This window comes from Plecotus auritus, assembly GCF_963455305.1.
Source record: "Plecotus auritus genome assembly, chromosome: X".
Taxonomy (NCBI): Eukaryota; Metazoa; Chordata; class Mammalia; order Chiroptera; family Vespertilionidae; genus Plecotus; species Plecotus auritus.
In genome coordinates this window covers 36,489,427-36,500,755 of record NC_137784.1, presented here as the reverse complement: position 1 = coordinate 36,500,755, position 11,329 = coordinate 36,489,427, and positions in this window count along the sequence as shown.

The window sequence follows — 11,329 nt, the reverse complement described above, 5'->3', positions numbered from 1 at the left end:
GAAAGAAGAGAAAAAAAGAGAACAAAAAAAGAGCACAAAAATGAAATTGGGAAAAGGAAAAAAAAGTAAGAAAAAAAGAAAGAGAATAAAAAAGAAGAGGGGGAAAAACTATTTTTATGGGGAGAAAACTCCAATAGAACATCCACTAATCCCAACAAATGCCACCAACAAATACCTGGAGATGAATTCAAACTACAAACAACAAATAATGTCAAGCGACTTAAGGGAAAACGGAAGCAAAAAAAAAACAAACAAAACCAAAACAAAACAAAAAGAAAAAGTGAAACAATCTCACAAAGAAGCATAAAAAAGCAATATAATCAACAATCAAGCAAACAACAACAAAAGGACAGAAAGGAAAAAAAATTGGATAGTGAAGAAAGAGAAAAGAGAGGTGTGTATGGACTTAGACCAGGGGATTGCAAATTAAATATATAAGTAGGGTGAAATTTTAACAGGGGGTAAAAAGAAGGTATAGGGAAAATCTAAAGCAGGAAGAGGTAAGAGAACCAGGACAACAGACCTAGATGGTTTGGCTCAGTGGATAGAGCTTTGTCCTGCGGACTGAAGGGTCCCAGGTTCAATTCCGGCCAAGGGCACATGCCTGGGTTGTGGGCTTGATCCCCAGTAGGGGACGTGCTGTAGGCAGCCAATCAATGGTCCTCATCATTGATGTTTCTCTCTCTCTCTCCCTCTCACTTTCTCTCTGAAATCAATATAGAAATATTTAAAAAAAAAGAAACAGGACAACAAAAGGGGAAAAGTTAGGAAGAGAGTGTTGGCATAAAGGTAAAGTTGAGATAGAGTAAAATGATGCTAAAGGAAAGATGAGAATAGAATGTAGAACACTAATCCCAAAATAAAATAAAATAGAGAGAAAATAAAATGACACTTTAAAAAACAGGTAAAATTGTAGTAGTAATAGTACTGATTAAAAATAAAAATGTAATAATTAAAAAGGTAAAATCAAGTGAGGAAAAAGGAAAAAAAATAGTTTCTTAAGTAAAAGATGAAAAAAATAAAAATAAAAATGTGCAGTAGTGAAGGTCATTCACTTCCTCTACTGTTCTGTTTGGCACTCCTGTTTCCTTGTCAAGACAGTATTGAAGTTCCCTGCATTCAACTGCTCAGTGTTGTAGGCCACAGTCCTAATTTTCAAGCAGGCAGTACTTCTTTATTTCATATACTCCTTTATTTGTGTTTACACAAGAGTCAATTTTGGTTCAACCCCTGTATGGCAGTGTTTCTGCGTTGACCTCCTGGTCTATAGGTCCTCTCTAGATAGTGCTTAGATTTTGTTTTCCCTGTGGCACTGAATAGTGGTTTCAGGGAATGGGCTGCCCGAGAGCTGGTTCTCTGATCGTTATTCCCCATTATGATCCCCAGGTTCCAGAAAAATAACTTTCACCTGCAGTCTCTTAGAGTGTCCCCAGTTGGGTGATCCTATGTATTGGGCTTAGTAATCAAAAGCAAGGATTTAAAGAGGAAAAAAAAAAGAGAGAAAAAAGACCCAGAGTAAGCGCACGAACTCCGGCGCTGTGGTGCAAGTATGTCCAATCTTTTTTCCCCTTGGGTCTAAGCAGCTGGCACACTCTTAAAATTTTTAGGCTGCCTTTTTGCACCCAGTTCAGCTATGGGATTCTTTTTAGAGTTCCTTTCTGTTAGCAGCCCTGCGGATCCCCTTCCACATTCACGGATCATGCCAGCCCCAATGGCCATGGACTTTTCTGGGCAGACACTTCCCCGGATACTCCAGCTCCCACGGTGCGTGTTTCTCTCTCCTGCCTGGACAGCAGACCTCACCTTATCCCAGGCGAAATCTGACCTTTCCGTGAGAGGGTGCAGAGCTCCCCCGAATCCATGTGCTCGCGCCCCTTGGGGACCCGTGTTCCTGGGTTTGCAGCTGTTTTCTGGGTGCCATTGTTGTAAATTCCCGGGATTTTCAGGCTTCTGACAACATCCACCTCCCCTTCAAGATGGTGTGGTCTCCACGTCAGAGCCGGTCACTCTGGGAGTCAACCCAGCAGCAGTGGAGGCTGCCTGGTCAGGGGAACCCCGTCTAGCAATCCCCCACACTGCCCTGGAATATAGCTCTCCCTCAACTCACAAACAAACACTCCCTATGTGACCACACACTCTCCCTTTATTCTCTCACTCACTATCTTGAAGTCTACCTTCCCTTTGGCAGCCATCTTCCTTCCCAAAACTTTTTACATTCTTCAATTAGAGGCCCAGTGCACAATTTATGGGGTGGATCGGTCTAGGTTGGCTGGGGGGAGGGGCTGTGGGCAATTGGCCAGGTGGCCCTGCCCCTGAATGGGGTGGGGGGGCTGATTGAGGGTCAGAAGCTGGGGGAGGAGCTGAGGGAGGTTGACTGGCCAGCCCTCCCACATTGGGGTGGGGGGTGATCAGGGGTGGATCTGGCCAGGGGGAGGGACTGTGGGAGGTTTTCTGGCTGTCCCCAATGTCCAATCGGGCAGGTTAGCTGGCCACACTGGTCATTCCGGAAGTTACAGCATTCCAGTAGCTGGCTTTTTATATATATAAATGTATATAGATAAAAAAAATACCCACAATGGTGGTGACATTAAATAATGAAGAAAATTTAGTTATATTTAATGTTCTTTATTTGAGAAAGCAGAGAATCATATAATTAAAAATACATTCAAAAAGTTAAAACAAAAAAACGTGTTCCTTACAGGGAAAAACTTCATCTATCTGTAAAATTTGAGTATGCAAAACATTCCATTTGTAACATAATCAGGCAAGAAATTTGTCATTATATTTCTGTAAGAGAAAGTACGAGGTCTCTGAATTTCTGATTATTATTTGGTTCATTAGAATTTACATAGATGTAATCAAGGTCACTATGTATATTTTTTAATCATACAGAACTTTAATCATTTGTTAAAACAAAGTCCATATTCTGAGGACCTTCCCTGCCAAAGAATTAGAAACTACTACAACCTTATCATATAGAATAAACAGTAAATAATGAGTCATTGTTGATAATCAATAAGAAGGAGAGATTTTGGCCCAGGCTAGCCTTATAAGAAAAAGAGAGTAATAAAACATAAAATGTCAGCTAAGCTACAACTGTGGTTTATCTTATTGTGAGATACCATTTTCCTAGTTAGTATTAAGAATTGCTTCTCCTGATCAGCAAAGAAAAATTCAAACCAGTCATAGAATGCAGAGAGGAATAAAATGCTATACAATTTGTTCAATAAAATGAACTTTAACAGTTCTTCAAAAATCAATAAATATGAAAAACCCCTAGTAAAACTGATAAATAAATGAAAAAAGTAAGGAGAAAATTTAACAAAATCAAGATTGAAAAAAGCTATAACAATAGTGTTCCTGTAGCAGTTAAAAGTATCAAGGGAAACACTACAAAGAAATGTGCACTAATAAATTTGACAATTTAAGAGAAATAGAACAATTTCAGGAAAACCAGAAACCACTAAAGCAAAATCAAAATAATCTAAATAGCCTATAATATTAAATAAACACAGTTTGTAATTAGCAATCTTTCATAAAAATATACTTGCTACAGTAGGTTTTACTGAAAACTGTCAAATATTTAAAGAAAAATTAATGTTAATTTTATACAATCTTTTTCAAAAAATGCAAAAGAAAAACACTTTCAAATTTATTTTATGAGCCAGTATTACCTTGAACAAAATCAAAGACAGAAAGAAAATGAAAACTAAAGACTAATGTTTCTCACAATCTTAAACACAAGTAGCCTCCACAAAATATTAGCAAATGAAATTCAATAATGGATAAAAATAATTATACACCATGCACAAGTCAGATTAATTCCAGGTATGCAAGACTGATTCAACATTTGGAAATCATTCCCTGTAACCAGCCATAACAAGACACTGAAGACAAAAATATATAATCATATTAATTGATTTAGAAAAAAAGAGTTTACAGAACCCAATACATTTTCATGATAAAAATTAAACTATTGCTGTTCATAAGCTCTTTATTTTGATGTAGTCCCATTTGTTTGTTTTTCCTTTGTTTCACTTGCCCTAGGCTTTGTAAGAGTGAAATTTTGCTGCATGAGATGTCTATGTTTTCTTCAAGGACTTTTATGGTTTCATGAATCACATTTAAATCTTTTATTCATTTTGAGTTTATTCTTGTGTATGGTGTAAGTTGGTGGTATAATTTCATTATTTACATGTAGCAGTCCAATTATCCAAACACCATTTTAAAAGAGACTGCCTATATTCCATTTTATGATCTTGCATGATATTGTACTTAAAAAAAAAAACTTAAAGACTCCACCAGGAAACTATTAGACTTAATAAATGAATTATGTGAGGTAGCAGCATAAAAAATCAACATCCAGAAATCAATGGCATTTTTATACATCAATAATGAACTATCAGAAAGAGAAATAAAAAACAGAAATCCCATTTACCATTGCAATAAAAAAATAAGATACCTAGGAATAAACTTAACCAGGAGGTAAAAGGCCTATACTTTGAAAACTACAGGACATCGAGAGAAAGGAAGATGGCTGCCGATGGGAAGGCAGACTGTAAGATAGTGTGTGAGTGAGAAAACAAAGGGAGAGTGTATGGTCACATGGGGAGTGTTTGTAGGTGAGTTGAGGGACAGGTATACTCCAGGAGACTGTGGTGGACTGCTGGACAGGGATCCCCTGACCGGGCAGCCCCCACTGCTGCTGGGTTCCCTCCCAGAGCGACTGGCTCAGACGCGAAGACCGCTCCATCTTGAAGGGGAAAGTGGATGCTATGGGGAACCTGAAAAGACCGGGGAATCTACAACTATGGCACCCACCGAACAGCTGCGAACCTGAGAACACCAGTCCCCAATTGGCGCAAACACGTGGTTTCAGACTAGCTCTACACTCCACCATGGAAAGGTCAGATTTCTCCTGGGATAGGGTAAGGTCTCTGGTCCCAGCAGGAGAGAGAAACGCATGCACTGCGGGGAGCTGGAGGACCTGGGGAAGTCTGCACCTAGAAAAATCCTTGGCTGTTGGGGCTGGCGTGATCCATGAATGTGGAAGGGGTCCTCAGAGCTGTTAACAGAAGGGAACACTAAAAAGCAACCAATTTTGAGCTGATGAAAAAGGACAACCTAAAAATTTTAAAACTATGCCCGCTGCTTAGACCCAAGGGGGAAACAAAGACTGCACAGACTTGTGCGCAGCCCCGGAGTTCGCACACTTACGCTGGCTCTTTTAGTTTTTTTTTTCTTTTTTCTTTTTTCTCTTTAAATCGTTGCTTCTGATTACTAAGTCCAATACATAGGATCACCCAATTGAGGACACCCTAAGAGACTGAAGGGGAAAGTTGTTTTTCTGGAACCTGGGGATCAGAGTGGGGAATAACCATCAAGAACCAGCTCTGGGGCAACCCACTCCCACAAACCGGTATTGAGTGCCACAAGGAAAGCAGGATCTAAGCACTGGCTAGAGAGGATCTATAGACCTGGAGGTCAATCCAGAAACACTGCCACCCAGGGGTTGAATCACAAATTGACTCTTAAGTAAACACAAATAAAGAATACAAGAAATTAACACACACTGCCTGCTTAAAAATCAGGACTGGATTACAACACTGAGGAGCAGTGGAATGCATGGAACTGCAATACTTTCCTGACTAGGAAACAGGCGTGCCAAACAGAACAGTGGAGGAAGTGAATGACATTCACTACTGCACATTTTTATTTTTATTTATTTTTATTTTTTTCATCTTTTACTTAAGAAACTATTTTTTTCCCTCAGTTGATTTTACTTTTTTAAATATTACATTTTTATTTTCAATCAGTATTTTTACTACTACTATTTTACATTTTTTTAAAAAAAGAGTGTCATTTTATTTTCTTTATATTTTACTTTGGGATTAGTGTTCTACATTCTATTTTCATCTTTCCTATAGCATCATTTTACTCTATCTCAACTTTACCTTCGTGCCATCACTCTCTTCCTAACTTTCCCCCTTTTGTTGTCCTGTTTCTCTTACCCCTTTCCTGCTTTAGATTTTCCCTATTCCTTCTTTTTACACCCTGTTAAAATTTCACCCTACTTAAATATCTAATTTCCAATCCCATGCTTCAAGTCCATACACAGCTCTCTCTTTTCTATCTTCACTACACAAAATTTTTTTTTTATCTCTGTCCCTTTGTTGTTGTTTGCTTGATTGTTCATAATATCAATTTTTATGCTGGTTTGTGAGATTTTTTGCTTATTCTTTTTGTTTGTTTGTTATGTCTTTGTTTGTTTTTTTGCTTCTGTTTTCTTTCACCTCGCTTGATATTAGTTGTTGTTTGTAGTTTGTATTCATCTCCAGATATTGTTGCTGGCATATGTTGGGATTATTGGCTGTTCTATTGGAGTTTTCTCCCCATATATATAGTTTGTTCCCCTCTTCTTTCTTATTCTCTTTCTTTTCTGTCTTACTTTTTTTTCCTTTTCCCAATTTCATTTTTGCATTCCTTAATTTTTCTTTTTTTCCTCTTCTTCTTTCTCTCTTATTCTCTAATTTGCCTTTCTCTGGTGGTCAACTTTATTGGAGGTTATTAATATCGGGAATACATTTCTCTTCAGTGCCTTGTGCATTGTACATGGTTATGTTGTATTTTGTGCCTTTAAATCAACAAAGGAGAGAGAAAACTACATAACCAGACACCCAGAGAAGAGAGACCAAGGGGAGACAAAGAAACAGCCCGCATATGACTGAAAAGCAGGCATCACCGGAAAAGGAAGTAAACGAAATGGAGGTAAGCAACCTGTCAAAGAATTCAGAGAAATGGTCATAAGGTGGCTGAAAAGAATGGAAGACAAATTCAACAATATGTGTAAGAACAAAGAGAAAATGAAGAACCAAGAAGAAATGAAAAATAACATCGCTGCTGTAAAGAACTCAATAGAAAGCATCAAGAGTAGACTAGAAGAAGCAGAGGATTGCATCAGTGAGCTAGAAGGCAAGGTACGAAAAAATACCCAAGTAGAACAGCTTCTAAAAAAAAAAATTAAAAAGCAAGAGGAGAGCCTAAGGGAACTAGGGGACAACATGAAAAAAAAAACAACATCTGCATAATACGGGTTCCAGAAGGAGAGGAATCTGAGCAATGAATAAAAATCTGTTTGAAGAAATGATGACAGAAAACTTCCCGGTTATAGGGAAGAAAAAACCCACACAAATCCAAGAAGCTCACAGAGTCGCAAGCAAAATGAACACCAAAAGACGGACGCCAAGGGACATTATAATTAAACTGGCAAACACGAAAGACAAAGTAAGAATCTTAAAAGCAGCCAGAGAGAGACAGAAAGTTACCTACAAAGGAATCCCCATCAGACTAGCAACTGATTTCTCAACAGAAACTCATTAGGCCAGAAGGGAATGGAATAAAATATACAAAGTCATGCAAAGGAAGGGTCTGAATCCAAGAATACTGTACCTGGCAAGGCTATCAATCAAAATTGAAGGTAAAATCAGGAGGTTCACAAACAAAAAATGACTAAGGGAATTTATTACCACCAAACCAGTGATGCAAGAAATGCAAAAGGGTCTGCTGTAAAAAAAAGAAACAGGAAGCTAAGAACTAACACAGGGGTAAAGAATAAAAATGGCAACAAATAAGTACCTGTCAATAGTAACTTTAAATGTAAATGGATTACATTCCCCTATCAAAAGACAAAGGGTAACGGATTGGATAAGAAAACATGACCCATATATCTGCTGTCCACAAGAAACCCACCTCAGGAAAAAAAGGCAAACACAGACTGAGGGAGAAGGGATGGAAAAAGGTTTTTCAGGCAAATGGAAAAGAAAAAACAGCTGGGGTAGCAATACTTATATCTGACAAACTAAATCTCAAAGTGAAGGACATAACAAGAGATAAGGAAGGCCACTTCATAATACTAAAGGGAACAATCCAACAAGAAGAAATAACTCTGGTAAACGAATACACACCCAATACAGGAGCACCCAAATACATAAAATAAGTCCTGGAGGATATCAAGGGAGCGATTGACCGCAATACAATCATAGTAGGAGACTTTAATACCCCACTATTGCCATTGGACAAATTCTCTAAACAAAAAATCAGCAAAGGAACATCAATCCTAAATGACTCACTAGACCAGATGGAATTAATTGACATCTTCAGAACATTTCACCCAAAAGCCAAAGTATATACTTTCTTCTCAAGTGCACATGGGTCAATTTCAAAGATAGACCATATATTGGGTCATAGGCAATGTCTCTTCCAATTCAAGAAGATAGAAATCATATCAAGCATCTTCTCAGATCACAGTGGCATAAAACAGGAAAACAACTACAATAAAAACAATCCAAAAAATCAAACACATGGAGACTAAATAGCATGCTATTAAACAATGACTGGGTTACCAGAGAGATAAAAAACAGAAATAAAAAAAACACATCATGGCAACAAATGACAATGAAAACACTACAATCCAAAATCTATGGGACACAGCAAAAGCAGTCTTGAGAGGGAAGTTCATAGCTCTATAAGCCTACTGCAGAAAACAAGAAACAATGGTAATAAATTACCTTAACCTTCAACTCAAAGAGTTAGAAAGAGAGCAACAAGAAAAGCCCAGTGTAAGCAGAAGGAAGGAAATAATAAAGATCACAGCAGAGATAAATGACATAGAGACCAAAACAAAACAAAACAAAACAAAAAAACAAAAGATCAACAAAACCAAGAGCTGGTTATTTGAACGAATAAACAAGATTGCTGAACCTTTATCCAGGCTCACCAAGAAGCAAAGAGAGAGGACCAAAATAAACAAAATCAGAAATGAAAGAGGTGAAATAACCACAGACCCCACCGCAATACAAAGGATTGTTAAAAAATACTATGAACAACTCTTAAAAAAAACTGGACATCCTGGAGGAAATGGACATATTCCTAAAAAATACAACCTTCCAAAACTCAATCAGGAAGAATCTAAACATCTCAATAGGCCAATAACTATGGAACAAATTGAAGCAGTCATCAAAAAGCTTCCAGCAAACAAAAGCCTGGGGACAGACGACTTCACAGAGGAGTTTTACCAAATATTCAAGGAAGAACTAAAACCTATCTTCCTCAGAGTGTTCCAAAAAATTCAAGAGGAAGGAACACTTCCATGCTCATTCTCTGAAGCCAGCATCACCCTAATACCAAAACCAGATAAAGACAACACAATGAAAGAGAATTACAGGCCAATATCCCTCATGAACATAGATGCTAAAATCCTCAACAAAATTCTAGCAAATCGGATCCAGCAGTACATCAGAAAGATCATACACCATGACCAAGTAAGATTTATCCCAAGAATACAAGGATGGTACAATATCCACAAATCATTAAATGTGATACATCATACAAACAAATTGAGAGATAAAAATCACATAGTCATATGAATTGATGCAGAAAAAGCATTTGACAAAATCCAACACCTTTTCTTGATAAAAACTTTCAACAAGGTGGGAATAGACGAATCACACCTCAACATAATAAAAGCCATATATGACAAAGCCACAGTCAACATCATACTCAATGGGCAAAAACTAAAACCATTTCCCCTAAGAACAGGAACAAGACAGGGATGCCCACTCTCACCAATCCTGTTCGACATCATACTGGAAGTATTAGCCATTGCAATTAGGCAAGAAGAAGAAATAAAAGACATCCAAATTGGAAAAGAAGAAATAAAGCTGTCCTTATTCGCAGATGACATGATATTGTACATGAAAAAACCAAAAGACTCCATCAATAAACTAGTAGACTTAATAAATGGATTCGGCAATGTAGCAGGATACAAAATTAAAGCCACAAAATCTATGGCATTTCTATACACCAATAGTGAACTTACAGAGAGAGACTAAAAAAGCAATCCCATTTACCATCGCACCAAAAAAAAATTAGGTACCTAGGAATAAACTTAACTAAGTAGGTAAAAGACCTATATGCGGAAAACTACAGGACACTGAAAAATGAGATAGAGGAAGACATAAACGGATGGACGAACATACCATGTTCCTGGATTGGTAGAATCAACATTATTAAAATGTCCATACTACCCAAAGCTATTTATAAATTCAATGCACTCCACATTAAAATACCAATGGCATATTTCACAGACCTAGAACGAACACTCCAAAAATTCATCTGGATTAAAAGAATACCCCGAATAGCCACAGCAATCCTGAGAAAGAAGAACAAAGTAGGTGGGATCTCAATACTAGATTTCAAGCTGTATTACCAAGCTACTCTTCTTAAAACAGCCTGGTACTGGCACAAGAACAGACATATAGACCAATGAAATAGAATAGAGAACCCAAATATCTACCCAAACCACTATGCTCAATTAACATTTAACAAAGAGGCATGAACACACAATGGAGTCAAGACAGTCTCTTCAATAAATGGTGTTGGGAAAATTGGATAGATACATGCAAAAAATGAAAGTAGACCACCAACTTACACCATACAGAAAAATAAACTCAAAATGGATATAGAACTTAAACATAAGACGGGAAACCATAAAAATACTAGAGGAATCCACAGGCAGCGAAATCTCAGATATATGCCAAAGCAATGTCTTCAGTGATACAGCTCCTAGGGCAATGGAAACTAAAGAGAAAATAAACAAATGGGACTACATCAAAATAAAAAGCTTTTGTACAGCAAAAGAAACCATCAACAAAACAGTAAGAAAGTCCACTGTATGGGAGAACATATTTGTAAATGTTATCACTGATACAGTTTTAATCTCCAACATCTACAGGGAACTTATCCTATCTAATAAAAGAGTAATATGCAGATTGACCATCACTCCAACACACAAGATGGCTGCCCCCATGTGGTCAAAGATCCCGCCCCCATGTGGAAACAAGATGGCCACCACAAGATGGCCACCACAAGATGGCCAGCAGGGGAGGGCAGTTGTGAGGGACCAGGCCTGCAAGAGAGGGCAGTTAGGGGCGGTCAAGCCTGCAGGGGAGGACAGTTAGGGGTGACCAAGCCGGCAGAGGAAGGAAGTTGGGGACAACCAGGCCTGCAGGGAAAGGCAGTTGGGAGGGACCCAGGCCTGCAGGGGAGAGCAGTTAGGGGTGACAAGGCCTGCAGAGGAAGACAGTTAGGGGCAAACAGGCTGGCAGGGGAGTAGTTAGGCATCAATCAAGCTGGCAAGGGAGTGGTTAGGGGGTGATCAGGCTGGCAGGCAGAAGTGGTTAGGGGCAATCAGGAAGGCAGGCAGAAGCGGTTAGGGGCAATCAGGAAGGCAGGCAGGCGAGCAGTTGGGAGCCAGCAGTCCTGGATTGTG